At 43.3% G+C, this 20,450-nt stretch overlaps 1 long non-coding RNA gene across 1 annotated transcript in view; it reads right to left on the reverse strand.

Annotated features, from left to right (window-relative positions):
* Positions 1 to 3,093: 3,093 nt before the first annotated feature.
* LOC138570043 (uncharacterized) overlaps positions 3,094 to 20,450 on the reverse strand; it is a 197,560-nt gene continuing 180,203 nt past the window's right edge. Inside the window, exon 3 of the long non-coding RNA XR_011303386.1 lies at positions 3,094 to 3,356. This is a non-coding gene — a long non-coding RNA (uncharacterized lncRNA). The remainder of the gene's footprint in view (positions 3,357 to 20,450) is intronic.

Here is a 20,450-nt window from a genome sequence, read left to right on the forward strand (position 1 = left end):
CAGCTGTCGGCAATAGTTTTCATAGCACACTGCTCGTTCCTCGGAGGAGAGGCAGCAGCCTCCGAAATTACACCTTCGTTGATGCACTGGTCCCAGATATAATTAAATGTTGGATTGGGAGGAAAGTCAAGAACGTAAAAAAAGACAATACAAATAGGACACTGCCACTTTAAAGGGAAAAAGTAAAAAAAAAGAAACTAACAAGCAAAAATAAAAAATATACACTACAACTATATACTACACTACAACAAAACTATGCAGTGATCTTTCCCTTTTCTTTATCAACAAGATAGAAGTCATTCACACTAATATTGCTAAATCGCTTGCCATATTGACCTCTAATGCCGCCAAGCTGCTGCCCGTTCCCCCCACTGAATCCTTCAACAACTGGTCGACCTTCCCTCTTTTCACTGAGGTGGAAGTCCTAGCTGCTATTCAAAGAATCAAATTGTCTTCCCCTGCAGATGCTATCCCTATTGAACTCATGAAGAAGATCACCCCTGATCTACTGGCAGAACTCACATCGGCAATAAATAATTCCTGTCAATCAGGATTTATTCCCCCAGAGCTTAAATCAGCAAGGGTTTTGCCCCTTCTTAAGAAGCCCTCACTCGATCCCATGGTTCCTGCTAATTTTCATCCTATCTCCTTGATCCCTTTTCATTCTAAATTGTTGGAGTCACTAATCACCCCTCTACTGTCATCCTTTTTGGAATCTTCCAAGGTCTTTAATTCTGCACTGGCAGGGTTTAAACGAGGCAGAGGCACTGAAAGCATGCTTGTGTCCGTGCAGGATGATATGTCCAGGATGGTTGACTCAGGTGGTGTTGGGGCTCTGATTTTGCTGGACCTTTTGGCCACTTTTGATACGGTTGACCACCCCATCCTGTTGTCCCGCCTGGCACAGATCGGAATATCTGGCCAGGTTCTTGCTTCGTTTACCTCTTTTCTATCCGACCACTCCCAGACCTTAGCCATGCCTCTGTTCCTCTCTTCGCCCTGTTTTCTCACTTGTGGTGTCCTACAAGGTTCTTCATTGTCCCTGATCTTGTTGAATATTTACATCTGGGCACTGGTATGCCTTATCCGCGCTCACGGTCTCAACTGTTACGCGTACGCCAACGGCACCCAAATCTTGATTCGTCTTGATCAGGATCGAGTAGATGTGTCGTTGTGTCTTCGTGACTGTCTGAGTGCCGTTGGCGATTGGATGGACCAAAACTGGCTCAAGCTCAATGGCGACAAGACCGAGGTGTTGGTGGTGGGCTGTCCCCTGGACCCCTCACTATGGGCCACTACTTTTTGGCCCGCTTCTTTGGGTCCCCCACCCCACTCCAGTTAGTAAGGTAAAAAACCTAGGTGTTATTCTCTCTGCCTCTCTATCTATGTCACATCAAGTCACAGCTGAGTGTCAAGCAAGCCACCACCATTTTAGGGTTCTGAAGAAGGTTCTACCAATGATACCCGAACCGCTGCGCCCTCCGGTAGTCGCAGCACTAGTCCTCTCCCACTTGGATTACTGCAACTCGCCGTATCTGTCACGGCCTATTGGTCTGATTCAACGGCTACAGCGTATTCAGAATCTGGTGGCTAGACTGGCTATGGGTACCCCTTATGGAGCTCCCATCACTCCAGTGCTGCATTCACTCCACTGGCTGTCGGTTAGCCAGCGCATCTGTTTCAAGGCCTTGTGCATAGTTCATTGAGCTTTCCACGGTCAAGGGGCCGAGTTTTTGCAAGCCAAATTCTCTCGTTATCTCCCAGAGCGGGACCTACGTTCCTCTACTGCAGATCTTCTTGTTGTTCCAAGATATCACTGCACTAGGGTTGGCGGTAGGGCTTTTTCCGTAGCCGCGTGTTACCTGTGGAATGGTCTCCCTCCTGTCATGAGGAAAATTCCCAACCACCTCGGTTTTAGAAGAGCGCTTAAGACCACCATGATCTAGCTCTTTACTCTGTGGCCTCTCCTAGCGGATTAGTTCTCCCTCTGCAGCGCCATGATGTCTTCGGGCGACCATGCGTTATACAAATGAAGGTAACATAACATAACAAATGACAGGACAAGGGACAGAGGTATAGGAACAAGAGATGGTAGTAAAGGTTTGGAAAAATAGGGATTGTGCTATTTAAACTTCATGCAGGCTCACAAAGAAGTTCACCCATCAAGTGACAAAAAACAATGAAGAAAACGAAAATAAGTGCCTTTGGGTGTGGGTGGGTAATAGCTGCGGCTATGCCCACGGGCCAATGAACAGTTAAGTTTCGTACCTGCTGCGATGATGAATAGCCACGTAATCACTGCAGAACCAATCAGATCATACGCTGCGCTTACGCTGCAACACATGACCCAGAGCCACGTGTACAGGATCAGCCAATCAGATGGCACAATGTGTTAATGGGGCTACACCCAGGTGTGATGATGGCTATTCAAGCATGCCATATTGACCAATTAGATTGTGCATTGCACTTATGCAGCAACACATGACCCATAGCCGCATGTACAGGATCAGCCAATCAGGTAGTGCAGCGCGTTAATGCGACTACATCCAGACACAATGGCAGATATTCGCATGTACCATATTGACCAATCAGTTCACTCGTTTATAGCCACGGCTATAACATCAATTAAAAAAAAGCCTTTACTAAATTTGCATATTGTAAATACATCATAGTAAATTATACCTTGCTTGAGCAGGGCGGGGAGTGGGAATGATGGGAAGGGAGGGAGCATTTTTATTGGGTTTGTGGTGGGGTAGGGGGTCAAAAAGAGTCTTTTATATAGGCAGCGAGAGAAAAGGCATCTTCTTTAATATTTGCTGTATCCGCGGCTACACAGCAAGGTGCCTATCATACCCACAGCTATGACAAAAAGTTATAACAAATGCCCTTGTTTGCACACATACTTTATGAAATGGAGCATATAAGGGTTATTGGTCCATTTATACAGTCTGTGTTTTTTGTTCACTCTATTTTTGAATATTGAAAGGTTGGACCAGAAATGGGCCATTTCGGGGGAGAGGAAAGGAGGAGGCGAGAACAATAGCGTTTAAACATGTGACATGGGGTAATAAAATGGTATTTGTTTGGAGGCAGTTTTGTTGGGTTTTTTTTCATTGGTATTTATTTTCTAATATTGTTCTCCAAAGGGACATTGATTTTGTTGTGTACATTGTCCCAAATCACCATGTCTAACTTTCTGTTGAGGCCCACAATTTCCTTGTTTATAATGCCTATGTCCTCTTGAATGGTATGTAATATATCCTGAATGTCTACTAAGGATAGCTGTATTTCTTTAGAGGGCAAGTCTTCCTCTGTCAGCCGAGTATTCCTTTTCTTCACCACTATGACTTCTTCATCTGTTAAAAAATATTTGAAAATATTATAAAACAATTATACACATAAATCATTTTAAAGTACTTTTCCTATTAGAAATACAGGCGCGTTATAAATGCCATATCATAAATAATATGTGAACAAAAAATGATTATCGATACGTCATTCACATATTTCTCTTCATGTACTATGTTAGTTATCACACAAATGCATACCTAAAACCACAATTATTATTATTATTATTACTGAACTTTATTACTTGGGTCATTAAAAACCTGTTGCAAATTTAGAAACCCAAGTAAAAAAATCTCTCAACATCAGCCCTATTATATAATAAGGCCAATCATTCCCCAGCATATAAGTATTCAGGGCTATTATCATGGCTTCATGTTACTACCTCTCCATGGAAAATATACTAATACTAATACCTAACTGTGCCCTAAACCTAAGCTCCCTTAAAGCACAATTAAATATAAGTACCTCACTCAGATGTTTGTCTTTCAATACCAAGTACTTTGAAATACAAAGGAATGGCAAAAACTACATTGATCACTAGTACTGACTTTTATTAATTTGGCTATATTAAATATGAGACCATATTACTGAGCCAAAGGTAATATGGAATAACAAAACACTTGCAGCCTGATTCATGGAATTATTTGGTGAAAATGCAAATTTGCACGCCTTTCTGCCCGAAAATACCCATACTTCAAACAGGGATTTTCGGCTAGAAAGGCACACAAATCTGCGCTTTTCACGCAAATAATTCCATGAATCAGGCTGTAGAAATTCAAGGAAAAAAACAAAAACATTAGTTAAGGTGAGAAACGTATTGCAACAAAACCCTTGAAATGCAGCACATTAGGGAATGCAAGAGAGGCTAAACTTGCCATGTTCCCTATTGGAAAGACCTAGAACACATATATATTATTAGGAAAGGAATTTACAATACCAAAATAAATGGCAGTAGGTGTGTCATCAACAAGAATGCGCCAAGCTAAGGTCACATATACAATAAACTCACTTAATGCAGAATATCCTGCCGTTTCCTCTGGCTACTTGTCTTCAGCGTCCTCCTCAGTTGGAAAAAAATGGCTAACCATTCCTGATATTTTTCCATCTTTACAATATCTTTGGATCAGTCGAAAGTCTATCTAACACCTGTCTTGTTACGATGAATAACTGAAACACAGTACCATACTAAACATGGTGGGATGTTCTCTATTTTAATTGTGATTGGCACAGTACTGTTTCTACAGTGACAAGCAGAAAATAGGACGTCAAGTACCACAGGTGTCTTCACCTATTGAAGTAATAGGACATTGTCATTGTGTAAGTGACAACTCTATGGACCAATTAAAACGCAGAAACCATTCTTCCATTCCAAGTTGCACCATACTCTCTTCCTCTCTGTGAAAACAGTCCTTTTCAGGACCAACTTTGGAGTTATAGAAATAGAAAAATAAAAGCACATGTGCTTCTATTATATACCGATGCAGCTATATAAGGGTCTGTATACCCGCAGCCACGCGGCAAGCCAATGGGATGTTGTACACTTTGACAGGATGCTTTAGCCAGGGCAATAACTGACATGGAAGCTGCAGATAAAAATGTGTCTATAGCCATGGCTAGAGTTAAATTTAAACAGAATAGACCTATTATTCTGTGTATGTCGGAGATCCATATTTCACATATCATCATTTAACTCTAGGCTGATGTCCTTTGAAGTTTGAAACCTCTGTATATATGTGTTTGATATAAATTGAGCTGGCAAGTCGCGCAGGGCTGACAAAGTGAGTGTGGGTCAGTATTCGTTTGAATGTTTTAATCCACTAATGATACTATTTCCAAAGGCGGAACAATTTATCATAAACAAGATTTATTCAAGTGATCATGGCAATGTTGTGTTGCAGCCAACACGTGTTTCGACCACAGGTCGTTTTCAATGCTGCCATTATGTGCATATGTTTTTAGACAGATTTCATCAAAGGTAAATTATAGTTTCAAAAATAATAAAGAAAATAATAAAAAAATAGTTATATAATCATGTCATCATTACATACCATGTTCGTAATTGTGTGGCCAGCAGGAGTGGAAGAGAGGGCAGACAAACAGAAAACATGAGATATAAATCAGGCATGAATTAATTACACAATATTTAAGTCATTAACATTTGAGTGAGCATATATTTTTGCTATTGCTATGGGTGAATCTTGTCTCATAAAAGAATGTAGTATTGATTGCTTCGTGGCGCACCTTTAAAATGTCCCCATTCTGCGTTGTTTTTCTAAAAGTCCACTTGATCATTATATGTGCCTTTCTGTCAAGACTATCAGACTGATTTACTGGATTGACCACGGAATCTGCTATGTCCTCCTCACTGCTAGAATTACTGAGCACCCCCAGAGTCCCTTCCTCCTCCTCACCTGATGATGTAGAATAGTTCAGCTTCTTTCTTCGGGGGTGTCGCACTGGAGACTTCTTCTTTGTGAGCAGATACGGTCTGCCTCGAAAGGAAACCACTGTGACTCTATATAGAGAAATTCACAATGACTCCTCTCCGCGACAGCCAGATATGTTTCAGGGGAAAAAGCTACTAGGGCATAAAAAAAACCCACGATGCACCGAAGAGGACTGTCGATAGGCCGATCCGATGAGAGGTAACTTGCCATTACTGAAGCAGAAATCTCCGGAGGAGCACTCCAAAGACGGGTGTGAGGATGCAAAACACAACTGCCACGAACGAGCAGAATGTAGCAGAATGTAGCAGAAGGAGGAGAGGCAGGGAACCAGGAAGAAAAGAGGCAAGGTCAAACAGGTAGACTGGTAGCAAGGAAGGAAATTAGGATGCGGGGGAGAGGGAAATGAAGGCAGACTAAGACCGCAGAAGGATACACAGAACTGCGCGCACACAACACGGGAAAGCACAGTTGCAACGCGCTGAGCCGCCGAGTAATGAATGGTGAAATACTCGATGGGCGGCCATGTTGGAAAAAGACTAGACCCCGGGATAGCGTTTCGAGGAAACGTGGCGGAACAGTCTAATGGCTTTGGAGTTTCCACCTCCGCCAGACTGGCCAGCTGCCAGCAGTCGTGACAGTATGCTCGCTTCGAAGACCCCTTCCTCCCGGTTTACCTGGATGAAGTCTGTGAAACTGGAGTAGAAGTCGGAGGGCATGGACCTGAGTCTCTGGTTCCCAAGTATCCTCTGAGGAGGGATAGCCTTTCCAGAGTATGAGATACTCAAGGCGCCCTCGATGGTATCGAGAGTCACGGATTTGTGAGACTTCGTATTCATCCGAGGCAGAAGTGGGCTGGATCATTAACTTGGGTGATATTTGCTTCCTAGTATCAGGTACAAAAGAGCGTAAGAAAGAGGAATGAAATACCGGATGGATCCGTCTGAGGGTCTTTGGCAACTTTAATCGGTAGGCAACTGGATTGACTCTGTACTTCAAATGGTCCGATGTACCTGGGAGATAGTTTGGAAGGGCGAACCCAACGGGGCAAAAACCTTGTGGACAGCATAACCTTTGTGCCTGTACCCCAAGTAGGCACTTGACTCTGATGTTTATCGGATTGCTTCTTATACCGTCTGCTGTCCTCCTGTAGGCTTTGTTTAGCTGTGTCATGAGCTTCCTTAAGCTGTTTGAGTGTAGTCTCCAAAGGTGGGATGTTGGTCTCTTTCCAGATGGTAGGTATGATGGATCGAGGATGGAAACCATACGTACAATAAAAGGGGCTGAGACCCGTAGCGGAATGTACCGCATTATTGTACGCAAACTCAGTGGTCGGAAGCAGGGCTACCCAGTTGTCTTGTTGTTGATTGACAAAGCATCTCAGATACTGTTGCAATGTTCCGTTGAGCCTTTCGGTCTGGCCGTTTGTTTGGGGATGAAATCCTGATGAAAGGGCTCTCTCCATGCCCAGAAGTTTACACAAGGCCTCCCAGAATCGGGAGGTGTATTAGCTACCTCGATCCGACACGATCTTCTGGGGCAAGCCGTGTAGCTGAAAAATATCTTTGAGAAAGACTTCAGCCATGATGGAGGCTGCCAGTAACTTGGACAGCGGAGAGAAATGAGCTAGTTTGGAATAAGAGTCCACAGTGACTATAATGCATGTACAACCCTGGGAACTAGGCAGTTCAACGATGAAGTCGGTAGAGATGGACTTCCAGGGACCCAAAGGGATCGGATCTTGGTGTAATAATCCCAATGGTCTTTGGGTGGAATGCTTCTTCTGCTGACATACTAAACACGATTGTACATAGGTCTGTGTATCAGTCTTCATGTTTGGCCAATGGAAAGAACGTTTAAGCAATTCCAGCATTCCTCGTATCCCTCGATGTACGGCGGTTTTAGAGTCATGACACCATCGAAGAACCTGTTGGCGGAGTCTTTGTGTGGGCAAGAAGAGTCTCCCTTGGACAAAAAATAGACCATCTTTACAGCTGACTGGCAGTCTCCCAGTATCCAGTGTTGACCCATTCAGAGAGGCTTCGCTCACTTCCTACATAAAGGAGGACACCAAGGTGATAATTCGGGTGTGTGGGAACATCATCTCCTTCCTGTAGGTCGAGTTAGTGTCGTCTCGGTGGGACAATGCATCCGCAATCTGGTTCTGGTACCAGGTATGTAGGTTATGGAAAAATCGAATTGAGCAAAGAAGTGAGCCCTTCTGGCTTGTCTGGTGTTGTAACATTCTTGTTGTTTGAGGATTTGTAGATTCTTATGGTCTGTACGTATTTGGAAGGGATGAAGACTCCCTTGGAGTAGATGTCTCCACTCAAGGCAAGCCAGTTTCATGGCAAGGAGTTCCCGTTCAATGACAGAATAGTTTCGTTGACTTGGGGTCAAAGTCTTTGAATAGTAAGCCACAGGATGTTCCCGGCCTTGGTCAGATTGAAGGAGAACGGCACCTACGGCTGCTGCTGAAGCATTGGTCTCCAGGATAAAGGGTCTTAGTTGATTTGGCTGCTTAAGAATGGGTGCTGAACAGAAACTCTGTTTCAAGCTGAGAAAGCTGTTCTCAGCTTCTACTGACCAAATAAAGGGTCTGGAAGATTTCTTTAACAAGGAAGTAATGGGAAGAGTAAGTTGGGAGAACTCTGGAATAAACGTCCTATAGAAATGTGCAAGTCCCAAGAAACGTTGGATTTCTTTGATGGAGGTGGTTGACGGCCAGTCTAGTATGGCTTCGACCTTTTTTGGATCCATGGCGATTTCTTGCTCAGATAGAATAAATCCCAGATAGGACAAGGAGGACTGGGCAAAGGTACATTTCTCCGGCTTTACCAGAAGGTGGTGTTGTTGTAATCTGTGTAACACCTCTTTAACTTGGGGGATATGGCCTTCCTGATTGCGGGAATACACTAGGATATCATCCAAGTAGACCACTGTGTTTTGTCCCAATAGATCCGAAAACAAACGGTCCATGAACCTTTGGAAGATTGAGGGTGCATTAACCAGGCCAAACGGCATCACCTGATATTCATGCAGGCCGTAGGGTTTCCGAAAAGTCATCTTCCATTCGTCCACCGCTCTGATCCAAAGTAGATGGTAGGCATTCCGTAGATCGAGCTTGGTGAATACTACTGAGCCTTGGACAGCTTCCAAAATTTTAGAGATGATGGGCATCGGGTAGCGGTCCTTGATGGTCACTTTATTAAGTCCCCTGTAGTCGATGCACGGCCTCAACTCCTTGCTGTCTCGTTTGGGGATAGAAAACAATGAAGCTCCTGCAGGTGATTTAGAAGAGCGGATCAGTCCATTAGCTAGATTGTCATCGAGGTAACACCTGAGTACAGCCTTTTCTGACAAAGAGAGGGGATACATCCGTCCGAAAGGAACTAAGGCCTGAGGGACCAGGTCAATACTACAGTCATCAGATCTATGCGGAGAAAGTCCAATGGGTACCTGTTCCTGATATACTTACGAGTATTCAGAAAAACAACTTGGAATATAATGAATGGAACTCTTCTCCGTAGCGCTTACCGTCTTAACGGTTTCATGTAATGGTTCTGGTAAACACTCCCTTTGACAGTACTTGGAGTGAAAGCTCATTAGGTTGTTAGTCCAATCCACCGTGGGGTTGTGCTTCCGAAGCCAACCGATTCCCAAGATGACGGGGAAATGAGCAGCACGGATTATGTCAAACAGTATCTGCTCCTTGTGTTGCTGTATAGAGACTTGTACCATCTCGGTGGTGTGGGTTATGAGTCCTGAACATAAGGGAGCACCGTCCACCCCTTCAACTTTCTGATCTTCTTTCTTGGCAATTCTGAGTAGACCCACCTTATCTGCCCACAGGGTGTCCAGAAAGTTACCTGCGGCTCCGCAATCCAATAACGCCTGAGTGTCGACCTCTTTATCTCTGAAACTAAGTTTGATTCCTATTACCATCAGTCGCAGGTCTTCGGATGTTTTTGCAGAGGTTACCGAGAGTGTGGTGTAGGAACAAGGGAGAGTCCCTCAGTAGTCTGTCCCACCAACTACCAAAGGCGTTCGTTTCCCGACCTTCTGGGGGGGACATCTAGGCAATCCCTCAATAGATGATTTGCCGAAACCGCAATACAAACAGAGATTCTCATCTTGTCTCCTTTTCTTCTCTTCGGCAGTCAAAGGAGGTCTGGTGGTACCGATTTGCATGGGTTCATCTCGGATATTCTGGGTGGCATGTGAGGAGGCAGGAGTGTGAGTGTCCGGGAATGAGGTAGAGCTATGACTCTTCTTCCTTTCGTTCTTCCATTCGGTTAAACAGAAATCAATCCGTAAAACCACCGCTAGTAGATCCGAGAAGGAGTCAGGACGAGGAATTCTGGCAAGTTTGTCTTTAAGCTCTTCCCCCAATCCTCTGCGGAAAATTGTGTATTGGGCTTGTTCTTGCCAACCAGCCTCAGTAGCCAATTTCTTGAAGGTGGATAGGTAGGGGAGTAGGTCAGAGTTCCCTTGGCGAACATCCAGTAAGTCCTCACTGGCGATGTGGGCACATTCCGTCTGAAGAAAGGTCTGTTTCAGAAGGTCTTTAAAAGTAGCATAATCTTGTAGGACTGGATTGGACTGGGAAACCAAAGGGGTTGCCCATGCCAAGGCGTTCCCGGTTAAATGCGTTATCATAAAACCCACCTTAGCATGGTCCGTGGAAAAGGCATTTTGTCTGAATGTGAAATGTATATTGCAGGCTTCCAGAAATTCCTTTACCTTCATTTCGGAGCCATCAAACTTCCCTGACACCAGGGGTAAAGGGGGTAGCTCCGTAGACTGTTGTTCTCTAGCGGCTACTCTCTGCTGGAGAGCCGCGTTGTCGGTCTTGAGTGTCTGGATCTCAACCTGGAGGTTCTGGTCCGCTGCCACCAGCTCTTGTAATTGCTGTGGCGTGGCCATGTCTTCACTCTGTCGTTGCAATCTGTAAAGACTATCAGACTGAGTTACTGGATTGACCACGGAATCTGCTATGTCCTCCTCACTGCTAGAATTACTGCGCACCCCCAGAGTCCCTTCCTCCTCCTCACGTGATGAGCTAGAATAGTTCAGCTTCTTTCTTTGGGGGTGTCGCACTGGAGACTTCTTCTTTGTGAGCAGATACGGTCTGCCTCAAAAGGAAGCCACTGTGACTCTATATATATAGGAATTCACAATGACTCCTCTCCGCGACAGCCAGATATGTTTCAGGGGAAAAAAACACTGGGGCATAAAAAACCCCTGAGGCACCGAAGAGGACTGTCGATAGGCTGATCCGATGAGCGGTAACTTGCCGTTACTGAAGCAGAAATCTCCAGAGGAGCACTCCAAAGACGGGTGTGAGGATGCAAAACACAACTGCCACGAACGCGCAGAACGTAGCAGAAGGAGGAGAGGCAGGGAACCAGGAAGAAAAGAGGCAAGGTCAAACGGGTAGACTGGTAGCAAGGAAGGAAATTAGGATGCAGGGGAGAGGGAAATGAAGGCGGACTAAGACCGCAGAAGGATACACAGAACTGAGCGCACACAACACGGGAAAGCACAGTTGCAACGCACTGAGCTGCCGAGTAATGAATGGTGAAATACTCAACGGGCGGCCATGTTGGAAAAAGACTAGACCCCAGGATAGCGTTTCGAGGAAATGTGGCGGAACAGTCTAATGGCGTTGGAGTTTCCACCTCTGCCAGACTCGCCAGCTGCCAGCAGTCGTGACACTTTCATTGGGGCCGAAATTAGTTGTGAGCATTGCTTATAGATTTGGCAGGCAAAGATGGCTATTAGTATACTATGTGAGTATAGTGGATTATGCATGCTGACTCACCATGGATTATACAGTTGGAAATCTGCAGCTGGAAAGATTATAGAGATGGTATGAGTATCTCTTGAAACAGTTTGCATGTATGTCAATGGGCCATGTTTTATTTAACACTCACCCTTCATTCTTCTTGTGTTTCCTCACCAGGTGTGTACCGGACTATTATCGGCTAACTTGACTTCTTCTATAGTGTCGAATATATGTGGGTTCTCTTATATAGACCTACAGAAAGAATTGAGAGCTGATGATTACCAAGTTTTAGCGACTACCATTCTAATTTGTGAGCATTTTGTGGTGTCAAACATGGTTTAATGGTCATGCCTTCTATTGTATGAGTCGTGGCTACCATGACATGATAATCAGGGAGAAGGTATTACATCCATAACCCCAACGATCTATATTAGCATGATCATAAGAATTGAATGGTCTCAATAATGTTATTCTGTACTTCCGGTGTTTCGATATTGTCAAGCTATGTTACCATGCTGTGATAACACTGGCTGCCTCGAGTTTAGGAGAAAATATTCTCAGGATTTACCTTCTATATCTGTATATGTGTTTTCCATTATGTAAAAATGTACATGAACTCACAGCTACAAGCGGGTTGTTTATACACGGGCATCGGCAAGCCAGTGGGACATTGTGCCACGGCTATACCTGTCATGTTAGACGCAGGTACAGAATAGCTGTGGCTATACAGGTAAGTTATAAGTTTACAATTTTTGTAACAATCACAATAGCAGTTTGAAGTGATTCATTCATTGGTTGTTCTAAGCTACTTGTTGAAAAGTGTTATGGTATTGGATGGTGGTATTTGTTTTACATTCTACTGGGAAATAACTGTGTCATTAGCAGTTGTAGGGGTTGAAGTGTTGATACAGACTGTTATTGAAGGACATTTGAGGTATATACTATTTTTGGCGAAAGGTGAAGAAATGGAGAGAAGTTGTGCACCAGTATCTGACAATTAATTTACTGATTTATCAGGTGATAAATCTCCTTCTTCAGGTAATTATGAGAAATTATTTATCATGATACTGCGAAAAACAGTGATGTTGAGGAAATTGGGAAAGCATGGGCGAAGTATTGCTAAGCATGTGTTTCTGGTATCATCACAGAACTCTGGAAGATGTTTTTGAAAAAGCAGCTATCTGTATGGATAGTGGACAGATATTTTTGTTTGGGAGTTCGGGTTATTTTATGTTTGGTAAAAGAAAATTAATAAAACATCTGAAGAAACATCACAGAGACAAATTCAAAGTTTATTTGGATACTTCTAAGGGAGCTTGTGAGGGGATTATTGAAGAATACATTGTCAGAGTAGAAAAATGATTTTTTTAGTAAATGTTTGAGTTAAAAACACAGATCTATGTGATCACTGCGTGGCCTGAAATTTCAACAGTGAAAAAACATTGAATCTGAAAATGATACCACTCAGTGATCACATTGATCACTTTTACCTGCATTCCCCTTTACCCACTACATCTTTACCCCTGCTTAATTTCCAACGGATCACTTATTTCCCATGCCGTGACTTCCCCCTCCTGCTGCAACAGCAGATCCCTATTCCCAACGTGGGGCAGAACTAGCGCTGCAAAGTGCTTTTTTTGTTTTGTTTATGTACTTTATTGTCCCATGCCATCAATGCAAAGAAGCAGGGGACACCCCAGGAATCCACAAATCCCATTTTACCGAACATGGGGAGCAGAAGACAGCCCTGCATCCCCCGCTCCCTTCATAGATCATATATATTACTATTGAAAAAGTCAATTATGTCATCTATTTTTGTTTTATAGCCTCGGCTTCACCCACGGCAATGATATAATGGTTAAAAAAATATATATATATGGTACATTTTTATATATGCAAATGTGTCTAATAAGTAGTCCATAAAAGGACAGTTCTGGAGTACACTCAGTGTAGTATTTCACCATATTTGGAGTATTGTTCTAATTTTGTCAAGAAAGAGAGCATTCCCTTCATCAGCTAAGTGCATTCCATCATGTATATGCAGGTTAGACATGAAGAACTGGATGTTGTTCGATATCCATACGTTTTCGGCCTCTAATGAAATCTGAAACTACCCTATTAACATTTCTCCAAGATTTTTACATTTTAAAATCTGAGTCATGGTGGAAAAGATGAATGTGGTGTAAGGAAAATGTTGCATGAGTTTCTCCAAATCTTGTTTCATCATTAAAGCAAGAGACATACCTCGTATATTACCCAAATCATTGCCACCACAATGAATGAGTATGATATCTGGCTGCCCTGTGCTACGGAGACTCAATCAAACCCAGATCCATGTTAATATTTAGTTTCTCACAAAAAGTCTCTAACCAAAATAGCCAACTGTCTCAAATCATCCACACCATTTTAAAACCAGCCATGAGCTGCAGCCCTTCTCTGTTTGTGTGAAAATTACTCCTAGCTTGAATTTCTACTAATAGTAGGAGTGGGGCATGCACGATGTCTGTGTTTTGGTGTTTGCAATTGGTTGATGTTACTGGTGCAATTGTGTACTTGCCTGTGATAGCTTGCAGTGCAAATGTGTCAGCCATTTTAGTAGTTTGTTTACTATAGTCCTGTTTTTGTGCCATTGATTTTTTTTAAAGTTTCATAGGCACCATTTTTAATACATCTGATATTCTGATTGCAGAACCTACACTGTACAGATGCTGAGTCTGTGGCTGATGTGAACATCTTTGGATCTGTTGGATAAGTTGAAAGTAAGTGTCAGTAAATGTTTACATATTTAAACGTTTATTTGCAGTGTGGTGTGTATATGTAAATTGACTTTGTAGTTGGGCATTGATATGTGATGGTCTGTACAAATTTGGGGTGGGTGTTGCGCAGTAAGGCATTACCTTCTTTAGATTTTGCAAATGTAATTTTGCATCTTATGCAAAGTGTACCTTTTTGATCACCTCTTTGTTTACCACACTGTGCAATATTACAATCTTAATTGTATTATTTTATTTGTATTCAGTGTTTTCCAATTTACATCTTAATTATGTAAATTCTATGGCGTCCACAAATGTAGTTTTTCCCTCCCCAATTAACCTATAAATGCCTGTATAGTACTGCGCTGTGGGCAATTACATATTTTGAGTGGCCCTGCCATGATCAAGCTTTCCGCAGCATATATGTGAATTTAGGCCCCGCTTTTGCAAGCCTAAATCTGTTAGTTATATACCAAGAAACAGTTTTGTTGTTCTTAGGCAACCAAATTGTATTTGATTCCTGTCTTTTCTTAGGAAATATTTTCTCCCTCTTAAATATTTCCTTCTGTTGAAACCTAACTTTCTGCAATGACTTGAGCCTCATTATATAGTCATGCTTCCTACTGAGAATCATTTGCCTGTGTAAATACACAAACAGCACTGTTCTGTGTACATTTACACATTTGGGGTGGGTGTTTCCTATGTGAAAAACCCAAGGGCTTTTCCCTATCCACTCCCTTGGTATCCTCTTTTGGGGTGACTAGAGAAGAGTTATTGCTATTTAGTTCAGCCCCGGGCGTGGACCAGAGAGAGAGGAGGAGTTCCAAGGTGAGACATGGTGTCCCCCTTTCCTTAATACCTCCCTACCTGAAATTTCCTCCACTGTCATACCCCATTATAAATCCTATACTGTTGCCCCCTCCCCAATGCCAACAGCTACCAAGATCAAAGGGAGGTGTAGGAGACCCAGGAAAAGGAGAGCACATACATCACCTTATTTTTTACAGCACCAAAATGGTCCCCATTCTCCCAACCACATTTCTTATGATTTTTCTACAATCACTAAAAAACACTACAACTCCCATAATTCCTCACCCCTGCTTTTTCATAAAACCACTGGGACGAGGAAGAGGCAAGAAAGAGCTATGAAGATTGCCCATAGGAACCAATGTACCATGGATTCCTATGGGCAGTCTCTTTAGTTTGTCACGTTAACAATGTCAGGCAGAGTCAGGCAGGGTTGGGCAACCACTCAGTCCTGACTCCTGTAAAACCTTCCAGCCAGTACAAAAGGTGGAGCTCGCAGGTACACTCTGAGCGAGCTGGGGATGCCGGAGGAAGCACAGTGGCCAGGAGGAAGGAAATGCAGCTGGAGGAACCCTGGAAGGCCTGGAGGAAGAAGAACTGCCAAAATACTGAGCCTGTGAGTACAGGGAAGGCTGCAGTATGGCGAGGGAGCTCTGTCTCCAGAGAGCCAAACCAGGGGCAGCTGGGTTTACCTGGCAGTGCCCAAGCCAGAGCTCCTCCCCATGGTCAGATATTAAAGCCCTGGCCTTTGAGGGGCAGGTGGTGGGACCATGACCTCAAGAAACATCCTATTTTAAACATCCTGCAGCTCCCAAAACCACCAGAATACTGTTTTTGGGGAGCTAGCGAAGAGGGGGCAAAATAAGAACATTGCACTATGGGACTTGAAGTTCAGATACATTTATTTTTTTATGGTTGAACTTTTGAGCCAGGCGGTGCACGAGAAGGAGCAGTTCTTCGAGGGTGACGGCAAACCAGATGGAGCAGAGCGACAGGCCGAGGGATGTAACTGAGGTACAGAGAAACCTTGGACACCCCGGTGAGAGATCATGGCCTCCGAAGGGCCTTGAAGGTTGCGCAAGAAAGCCCAGCTTGAGGCCCAGTCTCAGACAAGGGAGACCTGAGGGGCCTAGTGAAAAACAGTGAACTTTCTTGTGCAAAGTGAGAGGGTCCGGGCCTGGAAGGGGGAGACCCAAGTGCAAAGTAAAATGAGAGTCTGAGCCCGGCTGAGGGAGACCCATGTGAGAAGTAAAAGGAAGGTCTGAGCCCGGCCGAGGGAGCACCATGAGGATATCAGCCACCCACCCCGGTGAATGGCAGAGTTGGGGAGGTTCAGCTGCAGTTGTGGTATCAGGCCTTGACTTCAGGATCAAAGCCACGAAAGACTAAAAAGAATTAAGGCACCCGGTGAGTTGATGAAAGCAATGAAAGTCCAGTCTGTGTTAAATGAAACTTGATGACAACAATATCCAAAGTGTGCAGTTAAGACGCAAGAGAAAGCAAAGCAATGTAAAGAACTGTAAATTAAAGATATAAAGTAACAGAGTGGTCTGGTGATAGAGGATTGCCCAATCGAAAATCTCTACTCTGTGGGATGTTTTAACCCACTTCTGCTCTGCTATGCTGCAGCACTGTGTTATGATGGTGCCAGAAATAGCCAAATGGCTGCAAAACCCTTGTGCGTGCCAAAACCTCTGAAAATCGCGCTTTGCAACACACAAAAATATGGCTGCCCAATCTGCCACGCACATTGTCAGTGGTGGAACAGAGATCTCACTCCTGAAATCTGTCACTGGGCTCCACAACAAGTGAAAATGGAGTACAGAAGGAAAAAGCAGTGTTTTGCTAATGAAACCCCAAAATCTTGCTTCAAATCCCTTTTTCTTTGTTGCTGAAACTGCAGAATGCCGGTACAAAACACCCTCAAACATTCAAAATTCTTGCTGGGTGCTACAATTCACTTAGTCTAATAAATCATTGTGAACTGGCAAGGTCCTGAAAAGCTCAAAGCATAAAGGGATTTCCACAGTGGCAGGTCTGTGGATGTCAAAAATCTCTGTGCGGCAGAGGACTGCAGGGATGACAGCTGTCAGGAGCCTGCCTGATTAAACTTTAAACATGTATATAAATTGAAACCAAATGTTGGCAATCTAAGAGGCCTGTTACTGAGAGTAACCTATGTTGTAATTGTTGTGATCCCATGGTTTAAAATCTTGAATGAGAATTGTAGCTGCTATTTTGAAATGACAAGTTTGTTTAAGCTAAGGAAAAATGCAACAGAATTAACAATTAAATCACGCCTGGCTAAAGTTAACCAAACTGGAATAACAGGTTTCCTCACAGAGGCCTTTCCCGCCAGCAGGAAATCACACCAACGTGATAATTATAGGGTTTGGAAAGAGCCTGGTCTACAGAGGCATGAGGAACAATGAACAGCTGCTGCTAAGGAAATGCGAGGTGTGAGGACAGTCGTAAATGGGCTCTGCCAAGAGCAAACAGGGAGGAGATTACTCCTGTACTGCAGGGAGACAGAAAGAGGCGGACCCAAACAACTATCTGTGGCTGAACCTTCACAAAGAACACTTTTTTAAAGACTTATAATTTGCCAGTTAAAATTGGGAAAAACATAAAAGTAACAGATTTCTGAATCAAAATTTTGGCTGCACGTTTCAAGAGGTGGAAAAATCGTGTGACATGTTCTGGAAAGAAATGGCAGAAAATGTGATTTTGCACAAAATGTATTTCTGCTAGAAGTATGAAACTTTATACACGTATGCCCATGTTAAACGCGCACACTTGTAGCAATTTGCTTAAAAATTTGACATTGTGTAACTGATGAAAAGGGCAATATTCTGTGAAAAGTCGAGACAAGATCCCACAGCTACGGGGTTTTGAGGAATAGCTGCTATATAAAATATGTAATCTGTATATGTGATTCTTATAGAGGTTGCACATGTGTAAATATGTATGGTGCCAAAAGTAGATTTTGTGTTCAAGGGACTAAGGGTGGATTCTCAGCCTTATGAAATCACACCATAAAGGTGACACACTGTTTCTCTCCTCCTATCAAGGCAGAGAGGAGACTCTGACCCAATTGCCCATCAAAGGGGCGAGCTTAGGCCAAACCAGCCCACACACCTCCTTTATCATAGCATAAATGGAGACAGCTCACCACTCAAAAAGACAGACAGATTCACTCACCATCCGGATCCTGGCAGAGCACCCTGCTGCTGAACTCTACATCTTCCTTGCTCCAGACTCCAGAAACTTGGCAAAGCAGAATCTCATTGCATAGCTGAATCATTTTCAGCTAGGCCTCAAATTCCAGAACCAGAACCCACAAACCTAAGGGGAAGCATCAAAATACAGCCGGGCTGCGCTGTACTGCTTGCCTGCTGAAATAATTATCATCAGAACCAAGAAGGGCAGATCCAATCCAGTCCTGTGCTGTGCTGTGATCAGAGTGCATTGCAGATCCAGTCCAGTCTTGTGCCGTGCTGTGACCAGAGCGCCTTGCTAATTGCAGATCCAATCCGATGTGCCCAGCTGTCTGTCCAAGAACCAGATCCGATTCCCCGACCAGAATCCTGACGGTTCCGTTTAAAAACATATGTAGAGAGTATCTATAGAAAGAACTGTGTCACTAGCATATGTACTGTCCATAGACAATCCCTATCTTAAACCCATCCTATCTAGTATTCAGAACCTGTATTGTTAGGAGTATTTTTGAACTCTGAACTCTCTATCCATTCCATCCTATCTTCCTCCTGTACTAGTATTGCTAAAACTATCTCTGTGCTGAGTTTTTTCTCATCTGAAGAAGGCGAGTCCTTAGCAGGCAGTCATTCTGATCAAGTGGCTGTGCCCCTGTGGGGTATTCGTTTTGTTCATAGTCATCCTCTAGTGTAAGAAATCCGTTTGTCATTTTAAAAGTGTATTCCTGTTTTCCATTCTTGTGCCTATCTCGAAAAAATGACCTCCACTAAAACAAAACTTCTGCTTGTAGCTAACATCCACAGCTTTAAATTGCATCTAAAACTGCATCCCAAATCCATACGGTTCTCCCGTTATCGCGATTAACGTGCAGTGACAAGTTTGCTGCAAATTTCATTTTTGGGAAATTTAGACACGGGTAAAACAGCTTTTGATTGCTTCCGACTTGAATTTTAAGATTTCAAATTGTTTCTTGGTATTAAATCATTACTTGTGTTTGTGTGCAACTATCCAAAGCGGCTCCCATAAGAACTTATAGCAATTTCAGCAATTCTGACCATATTTGGTGTTTTTGCCCAATCCATTCTCAAGTTAACTTTAGAAGCCATTCTGACAGCTTGACAGTCAATTCCGTTTTTCTCTTGTTTTTGCTGGGAGAAAGTGGGATTGATATTTTGTTTGAATTCTGCCATTCCTGAATACCTGTTCTCTCCTCCTATCTCTTTACATTGCCTATTGCGGGTTGGGGGGTGTTCAGGGAGAACCTTTAACCACAGTGCCATCGGATCTGAACACACACACAAAAGTACTATTTCTGTGCTGAATTTTTTTGCTCACTATTAATCCTTGTGTATTAAAGAGATTATTCTGTGTTACATCACCCCATTGGTGATTATTGTGTACCCATTAAAACATAGTGTGATTATTTAAATTTTTCAAACCAACCTGATTCCTGGTTCATTGTGACCGGGGGTGTTCCAGGAGAGGGGCGTGATATGAGTGGTATATCGTTCAGAATAAAGAACTTTTAGACAAAAATAAATAAGGATTTCAGTTGTGCATTACATGCTAGGCGTTGACTTGGGTGTGTGCCGGATTGAAATCACTTACAGTGAAATGTCTGATGCTGTAGAAGTGGTGGGAAGTGAAAGAAAATGTGATGCAAGATTTGACTGTTAGCTTTGATCCAGCAGAGGGAAACTGGATTTGAGAGATATCTTTAAAATAAGTACTGTGCTTGAAACTACATTTATCAAGAGGACTTTGTGTAGGAGAGAAAAAGTGAGGTTTGGGGTTGAAGTGGTCATGCCGGGGTAAGAACAAAAGCCTTGCAGTTTCGAAAGTCATCGACAGTGGAAGGAAAGTGAAAGGAGGCTTGAGCCCGACAGAGGGAAGCCTATTAAGGTGTGATTGAAGTTTGGGGAACAGAATCCCCACACATTGTGATTGAAAGGTTTGAGCCCAATGGAAGGAAACCTGTACTGAATTGTGGTAACCAGAAGCAAACAAATTTTTGTTGAACTGTATTACAAGTTAAAAGGTGACCTGTGCTGGAGAGAGAGAAAGACAAGAGGTCCAGTGGATAAACTTGTGACT

Source organism: Ambystoma mexicanum, chromosome 2q (assembly GCF_040938575.1).
Source record: "Ambystoma mexicanum isolate Mex_15411 chromosome 2q, UKY_AmexF1_1, whole genome shotgun sequence".
In the NCBI taxonomy this organism is placed as follows: Eukaryota; Metazoa; Chordata; class Amphibia; order Caudata; family Ambystomatidae; genus Ambystoma; species Ambystoma mexicanum.